General features: G+C 42.5%; 1 long non-coding RNA gene across 1 annotated transcript in view; it reads right to left on the bottom strand.

Moving 5' to 3' along the window:
* Positions 1 to 21,483, bottom strand: part of LOC106021043 — a 33,106-nt gene extending 11,623 nt beyond the window's left edge. The window contains exon 1 of the long non-coding RNA XR_005877733.1: positions 20,358 to 21,483. This is a non-coding gene — a long non-coding RNA (uncharacterized LOC106021043). The remainder of the gene's footprint in view (positions 1 to 20,357) is intronic.
* Positions 21,484 to 22,034: the final 551 nt, after the last annotated feature.

Below are 22,034 nucleotides of genomic sequence, written 5' to 3'. Positions count from 1 at the left end.
CCCATGCTCTTGGATAGGTAGGATCAATGTAGTAAAAATGCAATTCTGTCAAGAGCAATCTACAGACTTAATGCAATCTCCCATCAAAATCCCAGCACAATTCTTCACAGACCTTGAAAGAACAATTCTCAACTTTATATGGAAAAACAAAAAACCCAGGATAGCCAAGACAACACTTTTCAATAAAGCAATGTCTGGAGGCATCACTATCCCTGACTTCAAGCTATATAGAGCTATAGTCCTGAAAACAGCTTGGTATTGGCACAAAAATAGACAGGTAGACCAATGGAATCTAATTGAAAACCCTGAGATTAATCCACAAACCTATAAACAGCTGATTTTTGACAAAGAAGCTAAAATTATACAATGGAAAAAATATAGCATCTTCAACAAATGGTGCTGGCATAACTGGATATTGGCATGTAGAAGACTGCAGATAGATCCATGTCTATCGCCATGCACAAAACTTAAATCTAAATGGATCAAAGACCTCAACATAAATCCAGCCACACTGAATCTCTTAGAAGAGAAAGTAGGAGACTTCTCAATTGAGGAGTAAAAAATAACAGATATTTGAGAAAGTGCTCAACATCACTAGCCATTAGGGAAATGCAAATCAAAACAACTCTGAGATATCATCTTACTCCTGTCAGAATGGCAAAAATCAAAAACACCAATGACAGTTTGTGCTGGAGAGGATGTGGAGAAAGGGGAACACTTCTCCACTGCTGGTGGGAGTGCCAACTAGTACAGCCACTATGGAAATCAGTATGGAGATTCTTCAGGAAAATGGGTCTGAGTCTACCACAAGACCCAGCAATTCCACTCTTAGGAATATACCCAAAAGATGCCCATTCACACAAGGATGTCTGTTCCACTATGTTCATAGCAGCATTATATGTAATAGCTATATCCTGGAAACAACCTAGATGCCCCACAACTGAAGAGTAGATAGAGAAAATGTGGTACATTTATACAATGAAGTACTACTCAGCAGAGAAAAACAATGGAATCTTGAAATTTGCAGGCAAATGGATGGCACTAGAGGAAACCATCCTGAGTGAGGTAACCCAGACACAAAAAGAGAAACATGGTATGTACTCACTCATATATGGATTTTAGATGTGGATCAGGGGAGTGTCAACCTACAATCCCAGTGCCAGTGAGTCTGGGAAACAAGGAGTTTCCCAAGAGAGATGCATGATACCCCAGCGAAGTGGAATGAGGTAAGATCTCCTGAGCAGATTGGGAACACGGGGGAGGGGAGAGGGAACCAAGAAAAAGAGAGGGGGATACGAGGAGGGGAGAGGAAGGCATGGGGGACCAGGAAGGTTGAGTCGAGGTAAGAATAAAGGAGAGCAGGATGAGAGATACCATAATAGATCGAGTCATTATAGGCTTGAGGAGAGAGCTGACACTAGTGAGATCTCCAGACATCTACAATGATAACACCAACTGGCAAACTAAACAATAGTGGAGAGACTACACTAATAGCCCCTCCTTAATGATAGGGTTGATTACTATCCTATATGCCATCCTAGAACCTTCATCCAGCCACTGATGGAAACAGAGACAGATACCCACAGCTAAACACTGAACTGAACTTCTGGAACCTAGTGACAAAGATGGAGGAGTGATGAGCAAAGGAGTCAAGATCATGATGATGAAACCCATAAAGACAGCTGATTGGATAAGGGGGAGCTCTTGAATCCCAGATTGATGGCTGAGAGGCCAGCAGGGGACTGATCCAGACTCCATGAATATAGTGCCAGGGAGGAGGCCACAGAAATCACTGGGGCCTTGGGTAGTATCAGCTACATTCCAAGGCAGACCCCATGCTCAGGAGTAGTTAGGCTAACATAAAACACTCCATGTTTTTCACTTGTGCTGTTTTTTTTCTTTTTGAATCATTAAATATTTTTTGAGAGAAAGAACATGAAATTGCATGAGTAGGAAAGTCGAGTTGTGGAGGATGTCCTGGGGAAGACTATAATAAAATACATTGCATCAAAATTAAAATAAAAAATAAATGTTTCTTATGCAGGGGGATGGGGAAGAATGTCTTGAAACTCATGGCACTAGAATATAAATACACAACATCTATACATACTGCAGAAAGCCTGCATTAGACTGGACCTTTAAGTATTGTATATGGGGAATGTGATTCCATTCCTTCCTGAGGAACCATTAGAAGATGGTGGTTGTCATAAGTATGGGTATCATTTTCTTCAGTGATGTAGACACTGATGAATGCCCATACTAGCATATGATGCCCTACCCATGCAAGTAAGTCCGACTAGACTTAGTGAGTCAATTAAATAAAATAAGCTCATGAGGAGTCGGGGAGTAGTAGCGAAAAGGAAAAATTTCAGAGGGAGGGGGTAATAGAAGGAGGATAAATGTAATGCACAATGCATTACACATATGCATGTGTGTGTATATATATGTATGTATATATATTATATGAAATTGTCAATGAATAAACAAAATAAAAAGCATTAATCGTTAAATGAAATGCTCCTTGGAAGTCAGGCAAGAACCCAAGCTGTTCCCAGACTTGTTGGAGAGAGCCACCTGGCTTGAGAGACTCATGGGATTCTACAACAGGATCAGGCCTTGTGCTCACTCTGTGATGTCAGGGTGCTGATGAGCTGTTTACTACTGTCAGTTGCAACTCCATTTCACTAATGGAAGTGAGTCTGACTAAATAATTTTCACAGATGCTGGCTGTACAGTCTAATGTCCATTTACATTACTAACTTATGCAAAATATATGAAAAAAACATTATGAATTGTATAAGTAAATGGAATGTTAATTTGAAAGGTATTTTCTACCAGGGCATTTCATGGTAACATTTTATTCAATGTTCCATCTCTTCCTTGATGCCATGTTTGGAGCACTATGAAGCCTGTTCTGTGAGTCACATCAGACGCTCTGAGCAAATAGGCTTCCTATTTATATTCTTGGGGACTGAGGTTTTCAGGATACATACTGCTGCTGTAGATTTGATTACAAGTCGTCACTTCTTACTTTCATATTTTCCTTCCATTCTTCATGTATAATATTTTCATGGAGAACATTTACTTATATTATTTTTATAAAAACCTGTTTGGGAATAGCATTTCCCATCCTTTTATGCTAAGGTTGCATCTATTCTTGCTAGTGTGGTGTGTAAGACGCACCCATTATGTGTTCCAATGTGTTAGCCTATGTGCCTTTCCTGGGGAGTTGAGGTAGTTAAAATGTAAAACTATTAAAATGCATGTATTAGTTGCTGTCATTTTGTTGGTTGTATAGTATTGGGGGTCCCTTTTGGTTTATCTTTCCTGGAATTTCCTTGTGATCTCTTGGGAATGTTTATCCTTCTATATACATGTGAAAAATGATGCCTCCAATTTTACAAAAGTTACCAAATTCTTGTGTGGTCCTCCTTTTTCTTTTAAAGAACTGAATGCCCTCAGCAACCTGAAAATCAACATCAAGGTGCTTTAGTCTAATGTATCGTAGTGAATAGTTCTTTGTTCTAAATAAAGTAATGAGGGCTCCTGTAACATGAGCCTTTGAAAATAAGACAGAAATCTTTTGTTCTGGGAAATAATTTAGGGAAAGCCCCCCATGTCTTTGGTTATGTGTATTGCAAAGTAGAAATGAAAAGGGCTCTATAACATTGTACTTAACAGAGGGGCACAAAGTAATATTTCTTTAAAGCTCATCAAAACCTAGTACTAGGAGTAGTGTTCTGCATATGTTTTGTTTTCTTTAGTTTTCACAGTATCCTGTGAAGCAGAAAATACTGTTTTCAATAAGGAAACTGAGCACTGGAGTTAACAAATGGTCAGGAGAGTTTCTGGGTCCTACTTACTTGATCTTTATCTTTGTATTATTGTCCTCCTGATCCTTCTCTTCCTTACCCTCTTCTTTCTTCCTTTTTGCTGTTTTCCTCTCCTTCCTCTTGAAAACTAGATATCTTAGAGGCCAGACTGGCCCTGAGCTCTCTATATAGCTGAGGATAACCTCTGCCTCCCAAGTGTTGGGATTACAGGCATATAGCCTCATGCCAAGTGGTGCTGGGAATTGAATTCATGGTTTCATGCATGGCATCTGAAATATATTCCCAACCCTATCAGCGTTTTTATTCCATACAATGTGAATTTCATTCATTTCCAGGTCAGAATGTTGCATTCCAAACTCACATGGTGAAACTTAATTGTTGATGTCATGGTATTAAAAGGTGAGAATCTAGGAATTAAGTCATTGTCATGGATGGGATTAGGACCTTATTAAAGGGCTTTATAAAGTGAGTTTCTTTCTTTGACCACCACTATATGTAGACAGATTTTGTTTTCTTTTGCCATATATCATGTGAAAGCATAGAAAACTGAGCCCTCATCTCATGCAGAATCTGTTATCACGTTCATCTTCAACTATCTAACATCCTACCTGTTAAAGAATAGTTTTCTGTTGTTTATAAATTATGGAGTTTCAAGTGTTTTCTCATAGCATCATGAATGAACTAACACATTCACCAGGGCATCTATTCACCAGCTCTGCATCTCTACCTGTTGCCCTATGTGGCATTCCTGTGTCCTCCGGCAAATCAGAAAAGCTTATCGTATATCCAACATGTTCTGCTTCATTTCCAAGCCTTCTTTGTAATCAAAAGCAAGCCATTTTATTTTTCTGCCCAAAGGGTTGTGAGTGGATCTTTTACTTTTAGTGGAAATAATAAGTTATGCTATAAACTTCCAAAACCTTCTCTCCTGCCAAGTGTCCTGATGTCATGTGCTAAGATGACATGGCCATGTGATGGTGCTGCATCCCTAAGATTGCATTCTAGAAAGACTTGAGACAGAGTTTGCCTGGTTAAACTGTACCAAACATGCAGTATGCTCAAGAAATAGAGGTTTGTTAAGTCATGAAATCTCAAGGATAACTTGTTATTATATCATAACCTGTTCACCTTGAATTTTCAATATATTAAACTTAATTTCTTTTTGGATCAATCAACTTTAATTGTGATCCTTATATGTGGGCTAATGATTGTTTGATTTTTGAGTGGATACTCATGATTCATTTTCTTGTAACTGAATTCATATGCAAATAAGAATAACAGAATGGAGTCAACAGACACAACACTCTCATAATGCTCACATTTGAAAGACCAGACACTCCTGATCTACAGCATCATTTGTAAGATTAGAAAGATAGATTTAACCAGCCATAGGGACATCTTTGCTACAAAGTCTGCCTTTTGCACTCTGTCAGTCATACAAGAAAGCTAAGAAGATGAAGCCATTATAGGTCTAAAGAGTAGTCTGGCACTAGGGAAACATCCAAGGATCTACAAGGATGACCCCAACTAAGCAATAGTGGAGAGGCTACCTTAAATGTTCTTCCCCTATAATGAGATTGATGACTACTTCATATGCCATCCTAGAGTCTTCATCCAGTAGCTGATGGAAGGAGAAACAGACACGCACAGCTAAACGCTGAGCTGAACTCCTGGAATCCAGTTGCAGAGAGGGAGGAGTGATGAGCAAAGGGGTCAAGACTAAGCTGGAGAAACCCACAGAAACAGCTGACCTGAACAACGGGGAGCTCATGGACCCAAGACTAATAGCTGGAAAACCAGTATAGGACTGGCCCAGACCCCCTGAAATTGGGTGTCAGTTAGGAGGCATGGGCAGTATACGGGGCCTCTGGTAGTGGATCAATATTTGTCCCTAGTGTACGAATAGACTTTGGGAGCCCATTCCACATAGAGGGATACTCTCTCAACCTAGACACATGGTAGTGGGCCTAGGCCCTGCTACAAGTGATGTGACAGACTTTGAAGATCTCCCATGAAAAGCTTCACCCTCCCTGGGGAGCAAAAAGGGGGTGGGATAGGGGGATCAGTGGGTACCAGGGAAGGAGTAGAGGGAGAAGGAACTGGGCTTGACATATAAAATTGTTTCTAATTTAAATTTTAAAAAATCATAAATAAAAAAGATGAAGCTGAATTGCTTAACCCTAATTTTCCCTTGTAAATGCTCCTCTCACTGATACTGTCATGCTATTTTCCCTGGGTTAGAGGTTACAGCCTAGAACCCACAGCCTCCGTCACATGGGAGAGGACATCAGTAGTTCAGGATGGTTCTGCCTAACAATAGAGTACCTGTATCACTTGATGTGATGCTTACTGCATCACAGGCTCCCAATACATCTTTAATGTGTGGCTATTGTTTGAAAGACACTATAGCAGGCACTGGAACTAAATGGCTGAAGGTCAAGAATCTATTCTTAGGATACTTAAATCTAAATAAGGTAAGGACACAGTGTAGGGAAAAGAGTCCAGCCAAAGAAACACACCTTGAAAAGAGCCAAAGAAACGCACTTTGGCCCTGCGACCAGAACCAAAGAAATGCACCCTGACCCTGAAACCAGCGCCAAAGAAACACATTTTGTCTCTGGAACCAGAGCCAGTGAAAGAAATACACCCTGGCCCTAAAACTAGAGCCAAAAGGCTAAAAAGGACCAGTGAAAGAAACACAGTTTGGCCCTGAAACTGGAGCCAAATCTGATTCTAACCCTGTGCAGAAAACTAATCAATCCCTGAGCAGGAGATCTAGCCATCCTAAGCTCAGGGATTGAAATCTGACCAATCCCCACCCTGGAAAAACTCCACCCCTAAGAATCCGTATACAAATCTTGTGTCTGTTCAGTTTGTGGCTGTTCTGGCTGCCTGGCTGTCCTCTGCCACTCTTCTGGATTCTTCCCTCCTAATAAATCTCTTGAACGTGGTGTGGGTGAGACTTCTTTTGCTGGAGCAGAGACCACCCAGAGCAGAGCTGAGCAAGGCTGTTAACACTTTTCACTGGGGAAACCTTCCCTGGTAAAGCAAAGTCATTACACTCCACTCTCTGGGGGACTGGACCTGGACTGTAACAGCTTCTCCCAGGAAACCCTCTCCTGCTGTAGCAGGGCTGATACACTGGGAAGCCTCTCCCTGAAGCAGGGCTGTAAGCTGCTATGCTTGCTGTAACCTGTGGTATTCCTTGGCTCCCGAGTGCCAGAATTCATCTCTGTCCGTCCCATAGGATCCATCGAAATGCTTACACATAGGTTTAAAAAGAAACCCTGCAATTCAGGTATCTAAGTGATAACTTTGGTTGCTTCTAGCTTTGACAAAGTAGTTTCAGCAGATGATGGAGAAGGAAGCGTGCACAGGAGGGAGACAGTTTGGCAATGTAGAGGAGACAGAGCTACAGACGTTCCCTGTGTGACTTTCACTGTGAAGCGGAGCAGATAAAGGGACGGACCTGGGAAAGAGAGGTAGTTGGGAAAGGCTACTTGATAGTTGGTATGCGTTTGAAACTGGTGCTTTGCAGTAGTTCTCCAAAGATATTTGTAGAATTTTGAATTAGACTGGAGTTTTTAAAGATGAAAAGGAAGGCTGGAGAGATGACTCAGCAGTTAAGAATACTGACTGCTCTTCCAGAGGATCCTGGTTTCCCAGTGCCCACATGGTGGCTCACAAATGGAGCCCCAGGTGATATGACACCTTCTTCTGGCCTCTGCAGGCACTGCTACATGCATGTGGTGAACAGGCATACATGTGGCAAGACATCCATCCACATGCAAATAAAGTATGAAACAGAATAAAATGTGGAGGGCACACACACACACACACACACACAGAGCTCAGGATATAAGAACAGAGGGAAAGCTCAGAGAAGAATCTACTTGGTTTCTCTTTCTTAAACTCCTGTCCCACAATGGCTCCAGACCTGATTGTGAGTTAGAAGAAACTGTAAAAAAAAAGTGTTATCTAAAGATGGCTGGTAAAAACAAAGAAGAAAAAGATGCTGCCCATATCATCACAATGACAAAGTTAGCTAACCATTACCAAACACATGGGGCATGCCATGGTACCATCAAGGCATGAGACAAGCTATATTTCACCGCATCCACCTAACAAAGTTGTGAGCTATGTTACCATTGGGAACAGTTGCCACTATTGAGACACCTGTTTTCATGACATTCCTCTTTCCTATGTCAGAATGAGTAACAAACCAAGGTAAAAGAAGGAAGGGTTTCTTTGGGCTCACAGTTTGGTGGTTCCATCCATTACACTGGGTAAAGTATCAGAGCAATTTACCTCCGAATCAGGAGTATGAGGCAGCTGGTCACACACCATCCATAGTGCAGAAGCAGAGAGGCACAAGAGTTGGTCCAGCTTTTCATTCAGTCTAGAGCCCAGTCCATGGAATGGTGCCTACTATGTTCAGAATGTTTCTTCTTTCTTCAGCTAAACCTCTCCTCAAATGCCCTCAATGACACTCGCTGAGGTCTGTCTCCATAGATCCCAGTGAGTACTTCAGATTAAGCATCACACTGTAGATGTAGGGCACCACATACTCAGCATGGCCTATTTTGTATCTGGCAGGACTAGGGTTATGCCCATCCCCAACCCCAGACCCTTTCACTTGCATTTTCTGAGAAGTGGTGGAAAAGAACTGGCCAAAGAGCATTCCTAAAGAGATTGATTTTCTTTCATGACACTGATGCAAAGGAGACCCCACAAAGAGAGAAAACCAAGTCTTGAAGAGAAGCTTCAGTAAATTAACTTCCATCTTCCCAGGCAAGCGGTCCCCCCCCCCTGCCCCACACACAGTTTCGTTTCTCCATTTAGCAGAAGCACATCCACCACTCTGCATTACTCTTCTTGACAGCAGAAGATTACATGCTGGACTTGACTGAGCTTCTGTCAAGGAGAATTTATTGCAATTTTGAAGATGGCTCTTAAAAGAGATGGCTGCTTTGCATTTTTTATACAGGTCCTAAAAATATGTCAGGTTTGATCTTCTACAAAATCACCTTGTATAAACTTCTTGCCTCTCTTCACCATCTCCCCAATCTCAGCCTCTCCTATCCTTTGCCAAGCTGCTCCCCAGAGAGTTTGGCTTCCCTGGGCCCTACCCCATGCTTGGCAGAGCCTTGCTCATCTGCTTCAAGTGGAATCCCTGCTGCATGTTAAGCATCTCTTGGAAACCTTTCTCCACAAGTGCTTGTCAAGTGTCTGACGGGTGATGCTCAAATAGATCTGAAGCCTTGGGAAGCCAATGACCAGTTATTATGTGGAGATGAAAGCCAAGAGGCCCAGATCAAGATTGTATAGTAATCAAAGTGACAAATGTCCTGCTCATGAGCTGATACCATCTACTGAGCTGGCTCTTGGCTAAGTGACCAACAAACTGTTGTCTCTTTTATTTGTATGCTTATATCATGGCATCTTGGGTCCTACTGATACAATTTTCAGGAAATACCCCTTCTCAAGATGTTTGGCTATTTCTGAGAGGCACAAGGTGCTCATGGGCACAATGACTCTTCCTCTTGAATTTCCTGTGATCTTTCCTTGTTTTCCTTTGCTTGCAATAACTGAGGACATGGCCACCTGTAGCACTAATAATAAAAAACCAGAGACAGGTATTGGGGTTTAAGCTTTAAGCTGAAGACCAGTGAAGCAAAGCAGCAAACCCAGTAGATCTTACGTCTACCTCAGGCTGAAAGGGCTATCCTGTCTCCATGAATCCTCGGAGACAATGCCATCCCAAGGAATCCTCAGGGACAAAAGCTATCTCATGAATCCTCAGAAGCAAAAGCTCTGAGCTCCTGTCTCCTCCCAATTTATACTCCTCTCTCTACCCAACCATATCATTCCTGTCTCACCTCCCTAGTGCTAGGATTAAACTTGTGTGATTCCAAGGGCTGGGATTAAAGGCATGAGCTTTGTTACTCTTCACTCTTATATAGGTCAGGGTGGCCTTGAACTCAGAGAGATCCATCTGCCTGTCTCCTGAGTCCTGGGATTAAAGGTGTGTGCCACCACTGTCTGGCTCTATGGCTTGCTAGTATGGCTACTGGGATTAAAGTTATGTTGCTTTTATACCATTTCAGAGGAAAAAAATCCAAGAATGGACCAAAGTATCAGGGTGATGCACATATTGGTCTGTCCCTGCACTCTGCTTAGAATACCTCAGTGGCTCATCATCTTCTAGATTAGAGGTAGCTGCAGTGTGGGCCAATGGCCTCTTAGCATCTACTCAGTTCTGCCATTATCATGCAACATTATCCATAGACAGTGCCCAAACAAACAGAAGCATCTATTCTGGAATAAAACTTTATTTACAAAACATATCAGATCAGATTCGGCTCTCGGTTCTAGCTTGTCACCCGTGGTCTGAGTCTTGAAGTCTAATATCCTCATGTTAGCATTCAAGGCCTTCTACTCACTTACTCCCTGTGTACCCTCACCTCTTTTACTGTCCTCATCACCCACATGCCCACAGGTTATGTTCCCCACCCCTAACAAACATGTGCATACAAACTCATCCCCACAGATGCTGGTTTATGATTCTTGCATTTGTTGTTTCTTCTGCCTGAAAAGGTTTCAAACCTTCACTTAGAAATGTCTAGACATTGTCCACTCAGTTCTAGACTGACTGTCACCTCTGGAAGACTTTTCTTAGTTATCAGTGATTGTCCTGGCTACCCCTCTTCTTTGTTTCCAGTTCCTCAGTAAACTGCTATGTCATTTTCAATTTCTGAATCCATCTTCTCTAAACATTTTTAGGAGCTTCTGGGTCAGAGGCTGCCTCATTATCTAAACAGCCTAGGGGTAAAGCACAATATTCAGCATGGGTCAGCTGTTAAATTTGTGCATGACTGAGCCCAGGAAGTCAGAAGGGCCCAAAGAGAAGGAATCATTTTATTAAGCAGATGTTGAAGACTATGAGGACCTGAAACCCACAGAATTGTGAATGTGTAGGACAAGTCTAAGTAAGGCTATAATCTAGGGCTGTGATACTGCTTGGAGATTCCTACTTCCCATAAAGACCTCTGAGAACTACATTGGTCGGTTTTCTAATCTTTGTTATTTGTATGAGTCCAAGAGCAAGAAGCATGGCTTCCATTTTTAAGTCTCCCAATGCAGGGTGAGAGGCCAGCCAAAGGAAAGGGGAAGCATGACAAGTTAGCACATAATCAGGACTGAGGTATGTCTATCAGAATACAGTAAGAGAATTGCCAGCAGAAATTATAAAGGTTATTGGAGAAACAGCTTTGGAGGGTGGTGTTAGGGAAATAATATAAAAGCATTATAAAATCCATTCCTTGTAACTTTCATTTAAAAATATTTATCAAGTGATAGCATAGCCACAGATTATACATATTGTAAGCATACAGCTAGAGTAAGTGCCACAAACGACCTTTCTGTGATTGACACCTAGATTGAGAAACAGACTCTCACCAGTGTCCATGCAGTCCTCTAGAATTTTCCTGGTTACAGTTTGCCCTCCCTAAGGAAACCACAGCCTTGACTTATAACAGCTGGCATTACTTTTGTCTATTTGTGAGCTTTATGTAAGGGAATTGTCACGATACACACACTTTCATGTCTAGCTTTTTTTACTCAACACAGTGTTTTGAACTTCATCCCAGCTGTGTGCTATAGTAATTTGTTCATCTTTCTTGTTGCTTAGATTTCTGTTGTGTGGGAACACCACATTTACTTATTCTTCTGGTGCTGAACACTTGCGCTGTTTCCAGTTTTTAGCTGCTTTTAAATAGTGTGCTTTCTTGAATGTGTCCTGTGTGTGTGTGTGTGTGTGTGTGTGTGTGTGAGAGAGAGAGAGAGAGAGAGAGAGAGAGAGAGAGAGAGAGAGAGAGAGAGAGAGAGAGAGAGAGAATGGGAATGTGTTGATTGTATAATTAAAAAGTGAAATTACTAATATGTAGTAAAGTACATTCTGATGCTTCTCATGCCAGCAAATCCATTGCAAATTGAAAATATTTTAAGAAGAAATTATTTTAACACATTGAAACTACTAAACATCATAGTTTAGCTACATCTACCCCAGTTGTCTTCAGAGTATTCTGTTAGCATACACTTGGGAGGACCTTCAGATACAATCCTTTATAATAAAGTGAAGTTCTAATATAATTTTTCCAGATACAAAATTAAAAGCAGTATCAGCATGATGGTGGGGTGTGTTTTTATATACTTGTAAATTGAACCAACATATGATGAGATTGTGTATATTTAATTCTTACAAATAAATTCAAACCATCTTCCAAAATCATTATGCAACTTTGTTCTTTCATCTGTGGTGTGGAAGATTTCTAGTTGCTTCACGTACTCAACTTTTGTTCTCATCAATCTGTGTGTGTGTACACATATTCGCATGTACATGTACCTGCTTGTATACATGCCTGATTGTGCACATGATAGAGGTCAGAGGTGGATGTCATGTGTCTTTCTCCACTTAAGTTTTTGAGATAAGGTCTCTCACTGAGCATAATGCCTGTCAAATTGGTCAGATTAGCTGGCCAGGAAGCCCCCGGCATCTTCCTTGCTTTGTCTCTTAGCTTTGGAGTTCCAGGCAATTGCTGTCCTCCTAGCTTTTTACACATATTTTGGGGATCTAAACTCAAGTCATCATGCTTGAACATCAAGTACCCTACTCACTGGTATTTTCTCCAGCAGCATCATCCTTCTAATGTTAGCTATTCTGGTATCTATGTTTATAGAGAAATCTCTTTAGCATTTTAATTCATATTTAATGATGAAAGAAGTAAAGTAGTTTTCTGAAGAATTGAATACAAAATGAATTGACTACTTGAAAAATCCTTTTCTTTTTTCTGATGGGTTATATAATCTTTAGTTCATTGGTATGTAGTTCTTCATGATGTTGCGTACATGTAGTCTGTTAGATACATACTACAATCTTGTTAGTATTCTTTTCTAAGTTTTATTTTTATTCATGTGGCTGTTTTGATTGCAAATATGGTCTGAGCACCATGTGTATGTCTGGGTCCATGGAGGCCAGAAGAAGATGTTGAATTCCCTGGAACTGTAGTTACAGATGGTTGTAAGCTACCATGTGGGTGCTGAGAATTGAATCCAGTTCCTCTGGAAGAGCATCCGGTGTTTTTAATTATAAATACCATTCCTAGTATTCTTTATGAACAACTAACTCCCATCCTTTCCATCTTTCCATTACTCTTGATCTCTTGTTGCCTCTTAGTCTGTAACTCATTGAACCTAAAGTTCACTATGCCATGTCATTTATTGCTTCCAGTAGGAAACTGATAATAAAAAGAAACATAGAGACCCATCTGATTCAATTTCTTTGCTTTTTCTTGGGGGGAAATAAGGATCAGAGATGCTGAGTAATTTTCTCCTGTTCATGAAGCCATGACTCGAGTCCAGTCCTGTTGTCTCCAAGTCCAGTGTCCTTTGTATAGGTACAGTAACAATCACATGAACTTTGAGTGTTAGAAATAGTTGCTACACTGTGTCTGTGTGAGGGTTTATCAGCCCAGGGCTAGAGGATTAAAGTGAGGATGGATCACTCTGGCTCTGTTTTCTCTGCCTCTTTACATGGAGCAGAGCTTGACACATTTAGTAAGTTCTCAATATGCTTTACTGTGCCCTGGGAAGCTGTGCACAGCGTGACAGCCTCTTCTGCATTCCCAAAATAGGAAGGCGTTATTTATGTTGGCAAAAAGCTTGGGCCAACAGAGAGATGGCGGCTTGAACTCCACCATGGTTTTACTCTAGTGAGTAATTGTGTGCTAGCAGAAAGCCCTGCTTACTCAAAGTGGTTGGGAAATTATAAAGTCAAAGCGCCCGTTTATCTCATCTTAATTTCATGAAATTGCCTGTCAAATCCAAGTCTCTGCTAGCCAGGGCCAACCAAGTGTATGTGCTGAGGCAGCAATGTGCTCTTGGAGGCAGACAGGCTGAGGGGAAGGCTCCTGCTGCTGGAAGAGTCCTTTAGGAACAGAATGGAGCACACAGAGTAGATCGAATGTTAAGGTCGCACCTACATAAGTGAGTGCTGCTCATCATCCTGGTACTGCTGGGATGCTGTGACCCACACTTCACAGCCTCAAAGTCCTAAGAAACTCAATCCAATAAGGCTCAAAATCACATTTTCATTTAAAGTTATCATACATTATTTACGTATAGCCAATGTGACAGAAGGACCTACCCAAATATATAGTATTGCTATGGAGAATTTTTTATTTTTCATATAAAATGCCAGGTTCCATTATATTATGAAATAATAGGTCAGTACTTTTACTAATGGTACTGTATGAAAACTTGTTGGCTCTGAGAGGTCAAAGCTGGCCAAATATGTCCAATATCAAGTGGTTCTGTGTCATAGAAGAAGCATCATTGTGATAATTTTAAAAATAATAAATACTGTCAAATGCTAGTCCTATTTTAGAATTAAAATGATTCTAATGTCCTCAATTTATTGAGTTTATTTTTGTTATTAGATCCACATCACTAGCTGCCCAGTCCTCATGATGACAATATCAGAGAGGGCACCTCTGTGAAGTTTTAAATTGTGTGTGTGTGTGTGTGTGTGTGTGTGTGTGTGTGTGTGTGTGTGAAAAACTGAGGCTCAGGGAGCCCCATGCACTGTGTGGTGATCACTTGACTAGCAGGGCAGTGCTGGTCTCGGAACCCACAGCCCTCACTTCTAAACATTAATCAGTGTCCAGACATGTGTCCCCCAAGTTTAGATGTCTCAGTTGGGAATGAATCAAATCTCCTGGAAGTAGCATTCAATTTTGAGAGTGTTTGTGGTGGGGGAATTGTATTTGCCTTTCCTACATGCTTAGAAAGGGCTGGCTCAGCACATGCAGTAGTTAAATCATAAAACAAAGGGGGAACTTCCCTGTTCTCAGCTGCCTCAGAATTAAGACCACCTCCTTAGCTCCCTATCTCCCACTTCTGACCCCATTTCCTTTTCCCAAGGACCAACCACCACTCCCTGGAAATGGACCCGAGGACAAGTGAGTGCTCAGCATGGCCAGCAGAGGGAGCGCGAACGCCAGACTCCTCCCTTCAGAAAATGCATGCTTCACTCTGACAAGTGAGTGCTCAGCATGGCCAGCAGAGGGAGCGCGAACGCCAGACTCCTCCCTTCAGAAAATGCATGCTTCACTCTGACAAGATCCAGTAGTCTGTCCTGTTTCTGGAGAAGGTAATGTTACTGTAAGAATAAAGCCACAGATGAGCAAAGGAGTCAAGACCATGCTGGAGAAACCTACAGAAACAGCCCACCTGACCTAGTGAGAGCGCAGGGACTCCAGTAGTAAAGCTGGGGAACCAGCCTTGAATGGAACCAAACCCTCTGAATGTGGGTACCACCAGGAGGCCTGGGAAGTCTATGGGACCTCTAACAATGGAACCAGTATTTATTTCTAGTGCACAATTGGACTTTGGGAACCCACTCCCTATGGTGGGATCCTATTTCAGCCCAGATACACAGAGGAGGGCCTAGACCCTCCCCCAAATGATAACAGACTTTGATGATCCCCCAATGGAAGACCTCACTATCCTTGGAGAGTGGGTGTGGGGTGGGTTGGGGGGCTGGTGGAGGACAAAGGAGGATGGGAGGGAGAGGGAAGGGGGATTGATATGTAAACTTGGATTGTTTCTAAAATAAATAAATAAATAAAGCCAGATCTTGCTCACTGAACACCTACTGTGTGGAAGTGTCATTACTAAATCAGTCTCATCTAGAACCAATACTGAAAACCAATGGAACAGATAAGTGTTTACCACTGGGCTGTGAATACCTGCAAAATGGTACCTAATATGTGTTTGCTTGGGCAGGTGTGGTTCTATGTGCACAGCTGTGTGTGAATGTCTTAGATGCCTTGATTGTTATTTGTTTCTGAAGAGGGAGAAAGCAGTTTTCAGAGTCTCGAAAGGGAGAATGACCCAATGTGATTTAGAAGACTTCTTGGAAACACAGTTAAGAACCTGCTGCCCTGACTCTCAGGAGTCCTGAAGCCACTTACTGTTCTTCAGTCTCTGGTTTTACAAATGGATAAAGCATGGTTCAGGCAAGCGCAGAACATTGAAGAACACTGATCAGCGAAGGATGAATTACAGATTCTTACATCTCTGTTATCTGACCTCTAATGGGAGAGAAGGAAACATCCTGTGCTGGAGATGGTACAACCAGCTTTGTAATTGGAGTAGGACGCCTGCAGCACCATGGGTTGGAAGTGGGGACAGGGGCAGGAACAGTGTATGCATTTGTTTCAGCAAGACAGCAGAGCAGGGAAGCAGGTAAAACACTGACGATTATCCAAGAAGTGCTGCCCATTCTGCCAGAGAGCACTCAACAGCTTATAGGGTTTTCAGAGGACTCCTGGAAGCCAGCAAGATGTGCCTTTATTGACTTTTGACCTATGAGGAAACTGAGAGGCATAAAGTGGGAAGTGATTGATCCAGGGTGACATAGTTCATAAGGGTATCCGAGTGTCACAGTCGTAAATCAGCTAGCTGGATATATTTGCACCCTATTAGTAGAGAACACTGGAGCAAGAAAGCGATTAGATTTTCAAATTGGGGGACATGGTAGTGATTTATTGATACAATGCCGACTTCAAATTTCTTTCAAATGTTGTGGTAAATGTGGAGGGAAAGGATTAACGGATAAGATTTTGTACCCAGGTTGGACTGCCTGTTTGTCTCAGTGTCATGCCTCAGCTTTTTCCTCCCTCTAGAGCTACCTACACCATGCTGGGCACAGGACTTTTAAGTGAGTACTCCAGGGCTTGTGTTCCTTCCTGCTATGATGGTGACCTGAACCTCTGTAGTTTCTCAGCAAGCCTGGGAAGGAGACTCCATTTGCCAAAGGAGATGATTTCACTAACACCGTCAGCTCTTTTTCTTTCCTTCTCTTCTCCCTGCTCTTTCACTGTGCTTCCTTGGGTCACTTCCTGCCTTGTGTCTTCCAAGAAGAAAATGCCAAGACTTTATCAACCACCCATGGAAAATATTCAGGCACAAAGGGAGGCTGCAAGCATAAGCAAAGAGTCTTCAAACATGGTCTGACCCTTGGGAAAGAAAGGGGGAAACATAAGATTGAGTGGGCAGAGGCCTGGGCTACCACGAGCTTATTAGAATGTTCTGTTTGGTCTGAGAGACAGTTGCAAGTCAGTCATGAGGCTGAGGAATCCTGTGTCACATGGTGAAAGATGTGGGCTGGTACATTCTGTGTTCAACCACTGGCCCATGAATATCAAGTACTCACTGTGCTTGCTAAGACATTACCAGAAGAGCAGAAGCTGGGACATGTATTCAATGTGTCCCTCAAAGGACATCAGAGATGATCTCTGAGTCTATTTCTAGATGCTCCAAATGAAGTCATAACTTGATAAGGAGTTGTATGTAGCTGAATTGAAGTCACATCATTGACCCTGTGTTCAACATCTATAGAAAGAGAGTGTCCTAGTGATTGTTCTATTGCTGTGAAAAGATACAATGACCAAGGCAGTTTATAAAAGAAAACATATTTAATTGGGAGCTTGCTTGTAGTTTTAGAGGGTTAGTACACAATCATCATGGCAGGAATCATGGTGGCAGGATCATTGGAGCAGTAGTTGAGAACTTACATCCTGATCCACACACAGGAGGTAGAGAGACAGTGAGAGAGAGAGAGAGAGAGAGAGAGAGAGAGAGAGAGAGAGAGAGAGAGAGAGAAAGAGAGAGAGAGATTGGGTCTGGGACATGGGCTTTTGAAACAAACCTCAAGGCTTACTCCCAGTGACACACCTCCTCTAACAAGACCACACCACCTAATCCTTTCCAAACAGTTCCATCAACTGGGAACCAAATATATGAGCCTATGAGGGCCACCCTTATTCAAATCACCATAGAGAATAATCACTGCTCAGCATATATGAATGTAGTCTCCTTAAGAGGTCTTGAATAATGTTTGTCCAGAGCCTAGGGCCTTCCCAGCATCTTATGCAGGGAGGAAAAGCAAGATAGATTGGAGCAGCAGACTTTGTAGTCTCCCTGTGTCCTGGGGACAAAAGCAAGCAAAAGAAAGAGAATACTCAAAGAAATGGGCACCTGAACCCTGAACCATACACTCTGATCCCAGATCCATCAGTGGCTGCCCTTTGACCTTGAACAAATCCCTTTAAGTTTCCATGAATTAATGCAAAGTTTGTCATCTGTCTTGAGTTACCAGGAAAATCAAGCGAGACATCAGAAGAAGCATTTCAAACCCCAGACCAAATGCATGGTACTATCACCTCCTTCTCTCCCAAAAGCATTAGAAATTATCCAGTGGGAACATTTTGAAGATCATCAAGCCTAAAATTATTAATTCAACTTACATATGCAAATGTCTGGGTTACTGTGTCTATGGGTTTCCCAAGGGGAAGCCAAGCTGGAGAGTTGCAAACCCCAGGGGAAGATGTGCTCAGCAAAGCAGATCTGCGATACACACTTTTAAAAAAATGTCATGGGTAGAAGAGGCAAAAGGACAGTAGTCATGAGGAAGAATGCCTGGGTTGAGATGCCTAGCCTTGCCAGTAGCCGCCTCCTGCCAGCCAGTAGCAAAGCTGGGCAGGGACTAGTGTGCTCTGAGCAGCTGGGAAGGCAGTCAGCTGGAACACAGACAATGCACCAAGTGACTGTACCCATCCATGCCTTGCAGGTTTCCATCTGATAAGGGAACAAGCAGCCTGGATTAGGTTTCAGAAAGTGAAGAAAATGTGAAAACACTTCTCTTGTGTTTTCCGAAGATTGCTTTGCTTCCCAGGCAACTAGTGTAGGAGGTAACTGTCCCAGAAAATGAAACGCCACAGCCATCTGTCCTGGGACTACTGGGATAGAAATCCTTTACACAGAAATTATTGATTGGGGGAATGGGAAGGTATCTCCATTGGTAAGCTATAGCACACATTCCCTTTGGTCTTAATAATAAAAACTCAGAGTCAGCTATCAGGGGGTGAAACCCAAAAGATCAGAGAGGCAAAGTGGCCAGCCACTAGAGAGTTCTTACCTCTACCAATGCTCAGACCAAAGGGGTGATCCTGTCCTCACACTGCTTCCTCAGACTGACTGCTCAGACCGTCTCTGAGCTCTTGCCTCCTCTCATCTTATATTCCTCTCTCCACCCAGCCATGTCACTCCTGTCTCCACCTCCTTAGTGCTAGGATTAAAGGCATGGGATCCCAAGTGCTGGAATCACCTTTGTGTGAGCTCTGTTTCTCTTTTAGACAGATTCAATCTCATGTTGCCCAGGGTGGTTTTGAACTCACAGAGATATATCTACCTCTGTCTTATGAGTGCTTGATTAAAGGTGTGTGCCACCACCGCCTGGCCTCTATGGTTAACTAGTGTGGCTAGCTCTGTGCTCTGATCCTCAGATAAGCTTTATTTTTTATAACATAAATAAAATATCAGCACAGTAAGGAGTTAAACCCTGTTTTGCAAGCATTCAGGCATGAGTTCGATTCCCAGCACACAAGTGTAAGAAACTGGGCATGTTCTTGAAATCTGCACGCTGGGGTGTAGAGATAGTCAGAGCCCTGGAGCATGCTGGTCATGGAGTCTAGCTTACTTGATAGCTCCAAACCAATGATTGGCCCTGCCTCAAAATGAAGGTATACAGCATCTGTGGCCTGTTGTGGAATATTAGTTAAAGATGTGTTATATTTGTTTATGCTGTGGAACATTTGTGTTAATGTTGCATTTGCTAACGCTGTGAAGTTGTGATACTGTGCCTGTCTAAAACACTTCATCGGTCTAATAAAGAGCTGAATGGTCAATAGCTAGGCAGGAGAGAGGGGTAGGTGGGGCTGCCAGGCAGAGAGAATAAAAGGAGAAAAAGAGAAGGTCAGGGGAACAAGCAAAGAAGAAGAGAGGACACCAGGAGCCAGCTACCAAGCAACACAGCAAGCCACAGAGTAAGAAGTAAAGAAATATATATAGAAGAGACAGATAAAAGCACAGAGGGAAAAGGTAGATGAAATATTCTAAGTTAAGAAAAGCTGGCTAGAAAAAAGTCAAGCTAAGGCTGAGTAGTCATAAGAAAGAATAAGCCTCCCTCCACTAGATTTATTTGGGGGCTGGGGGCTGGGACTACCCAAAAGAGTTATGACTAAAAAAATCAGCCATCAACAGAAGAATGACACTGAGGTTGACCTCTGGTTTCTATATACACATACACATGTGTATGCATGCAGTTGCACATGTGTGCGAATACACACACACCTTTGCTGACTAGAGAACTTAAGGGAACTAAACATTGGGTTGCTAGACTTAGCAAATAAACTTCCCCAAATATTCTAGATAGATTCTAATATTCACAGAAAATTTTAGTATTTATATGTCTCATGTAATTAAGGATATTTAAATTAAGAAATAACATAGTTCTTAGTATGGGCATGCCCATGCCATAAAATCAAAATTGAAAAATAAAATGTAAAAGTTGATTAATCTTTTTGTTTAACTGAAGTACAAATTTACCTGGGAGTAACTTACCTGATTTTGCCTGTGTAGAAGAGAAAAAGATGTCTGTCTCACACCACTGCTGACTTTGTTCCAACATTTGAGTCATTCCATCCAGAATCTGATCCAGCGATCTGGATCCGTCCCCTCGTAAAGAAAGTTGCAAACCCCTACTTCAGCAGATCTCTCCAAGATACACTTCGCTCTGAGGGCTATGCTGCAATCGAGTCTGTTGCTGGGACACATCATTAAAAGACAGGGCAGAGAAATGTCACATCTAAAAACATGCTCCAAAACCAAAGAAGCTGAAGTAACTTTAATGCCGTTCTCCCCCAAAACATCAAAGTTCTTCCCACTAGCTGCCATAGTGTTTGCCCTAACCCATTGCTTCACAACTGCCTCCCGCACCTGCCTTTCCTCTTTTTATTCCTTCTTCAGTCCCATCTGTCTCAACACAATGCTTGCACAGCACTTGCCTTTTACTCCTGTCTGGAAATCTCAGCTCTTCAGGGGGTGGGTACTCACCTCAGCTCTTCAGGGGGTGGGTAGCTCACCTCAGCTCTTCAGGGGGTGGGTAGCTCACCTCAGCTCTTCAGGGGGTGGGTAGCTCACCTCAGCTCTTCAGGGGTGGGTAGCTCACCTCAGCTCTTCAGGGGTGGGTACTCACCTCAGCTCTTCAGGGGGTGGTTAGCTTGCCTCAGCTCTTCAGGGGGTGGGTAGCTCACCTCAGCTCTTTAGAGGGTGGGTAACTCACCTTAGCTCTTCAGGGGGTGGGTAGCTCACCTCAGCTCTTCAGGGGGTGGGTAGCTCACCTCAGCTCTTCAGGGGGTGGGTAACTCACCTCAGCTCTTCAGGGGGTGGTTAGCTTGCCCCAGCTCTTTAGGGGGTGGATAGCTCACCTCAGCTCTTTAGAGGGTGGGTAACTCACCTTAGCTCTTCAGGGGGTGGGTAACTCACCTCAGCTCTTCAGGGGGTGGGTAGCTCACCTCAGCTCCTCAAGGGTTAGATAGCTCACCTAAGTTCTTCCAAATCTCCAATTTATTAGTTCCCCTAAACTGTAAACGGAGGCTGAAAAAATAAGGGCAATGCTGTATTTTATGTCTGAACTGTCTCTAAATTGGACTCAGACCCTAAAATTCTCAGTTGACTACCGGTATTCTCTTGTATCTCTCCATCCCTTTATCCATTTAGCCATCAGTTCAGTTTGTTTGGAAAACATTGCAAAGCTGGTTGCTGACATCGGCAACTTTCTTTCCAGACAGATCTCCAAGCACACTGTTTTATTTTTAAATGACCCCTGTGAAGGACATTACAAAATAACCTTTTGCATGTGATGCAGATGCTGGTAGCCCTCCATCCCTGATGAAATGTAGGTCAGTCTCTCTCCCACTTTCCCAAGCTTGAAAGTATCATTTCTCAATGTGTATGTGACAGAACCCTGGGTTGCAGCTACATGGAAGAGGAGAGTTTCTGTGGACAAAATGTTTGAAAGACTTGGGATTAAATAAAGTCTTGAAACTTTTCTAACTGAGGCCTTTATTTATTTTTAGGGTACTATGCATATAAGGAGAGGTAACACCTTTAATGTACTTGGCCTTAAGACCCTATATTTCTTATAAGACCTTGTGGTAAAGTGAATTCCTCACTGGGCAAGTACATCTATCCTAAGCCTCACCCTCTTCTTCCTCTTAGCTCACACACTGTATAATT

The sequence above is a fragment of the Mesocricetus auratus genome, unplaced genomic scaffold (assembly GCF_017639785.1).
Source record: "Mesocricetus auratus isolate SY011 unplaced genomic scaffold, BCM_Maur_2.0 Super-Scaffold_100006, whole genome shotgun sequence".
Classification (NCBI taxonomy): Eukaryota; Metazoa; Chordata; class Mammalia; order Rodentia; family Cricetidae; genus Mesocricetus; species Mesocricetus auratus.
This window is presented reverse-complemented; position numbering and strand designations above follow the sequence as displayed.